Source organism: Rhagoletis zephyria, unplaced genomic scaffold, assembly GCF_001687245.7.
Source record: "Rhagoletis zephyria isolate East Lansing unplaced genomic scaffold, Rhagoletis_zephyria_1.1 Rzeph_scaffold_03646, whole genome shotgun sequence".
In the NCBI taxonomy this organism is placed as follows: domain Eukaryota; kingdom Metazoa; phylum Arthropoda; class Insecta; order Diptera; family Tephritidae; genus Rhagoletis; species Rhagoletis zephyria.
In genome coordinates this window covers 45,822-47,096 of record NW_016160729.1, presented here as the reverse complement: position 1 = coordinate 47,096, position 1,275 = coordinate 45,822, and positions in this window count along the sequence as shown.

Genomic DNA, 1,275 nt, shown 5'->3' with positions numbered 1-1,275 from the left:
CGATTTCTCTTTTCATTCTGATCATTTATGTATACATTTGTCTATATCTATCTCGATTCGTTTTGCCTGTTACAAACAACCGTTATGTGAACAAAGTTATAATACCCTTGTGCACAAGTGCGCTCGGGTATAAAAATGTATTGAAAAAAGATAACTTTGAGATTAACGACAAGCTAAAGGGCTGCGAAAAATTATATTTGATTTTATCTTTTGCATTAACTGATTCATTGTTTAATAATATGAACCAAACCTTTTTGCTGAACCCAGAATTTTTAACAAGAATTGGTCTTATTCGACTAGTGTGCTGTGGGTGACTTGGCGGTCGATGCGCGGGCTCTTAACATTAAAATAAAATACTAATATTTTGCAGGCTTCTTGTTGACTTCATGATACATTCTATTTTCACTATTACCAAGGGATTTGAGTAAAATTAGATTTTCGACCCGCCCTAGTGTGCACTGCGATTGGGATATCTACTGCACCACCTTACTCCTAACAATAGGGAATGCAATAGGATATTTATGGGCAAATAAACAGTATAACTTACCCATTTTAAATTGGAGGTCGTTCTCAATGTCATCGTCAGTGAAATGTTTTCCACAAATAAAGCTAGTTTGCGGGTTGAGCCCGCTTGGTATGCGGCAAAACTCGACCCATTTTAGCAACAAATCAACATTTGATGGGAAGCTAAAAAAGCTCAACCTAGATCCTTTTACGTGGACACTATCACAATTTGCAACTGCACACTTCATTATACCCGAGCGCACTTGTGCACAAGGGTATTATAATTTTGTTCACATAACGGTTGTTTGTAACAGCCAAAACGAATCGAGATAGATATAGACAAATGTATACATAAATGATCAGGATGAAAAAAGAAATCGATTAAGCCATGTCTGTCTGTCCGTCCGTCTGTCCGTCTGTCCGTCCGTCCGTGTACACGATAACTCGAGCAAAAATTGAGATATCTCAACGAAATTTGGTATGTAGGTTTCCCTTAATCCAAGGTAGGTTGGTATTGAAAATGGGCGAAATCGGACTTTAACCACGCCCACTTCCCATATAACGGTAATTTCCAGAAATACGAAAACTGCGATATTTTAGTAACTACTGAAGATAATTCACTCAAAATTGATATTTACAATAACTTTTTGACGAAACATAAGAATATTATACATTTTTGGAAAATGGGCGTATCCACGCCATCTTATGGTTACATGTGTATATCTTGGTAACCGCTGCACCAATTTCTTCCAAACTTGGCACAGTTGTTGG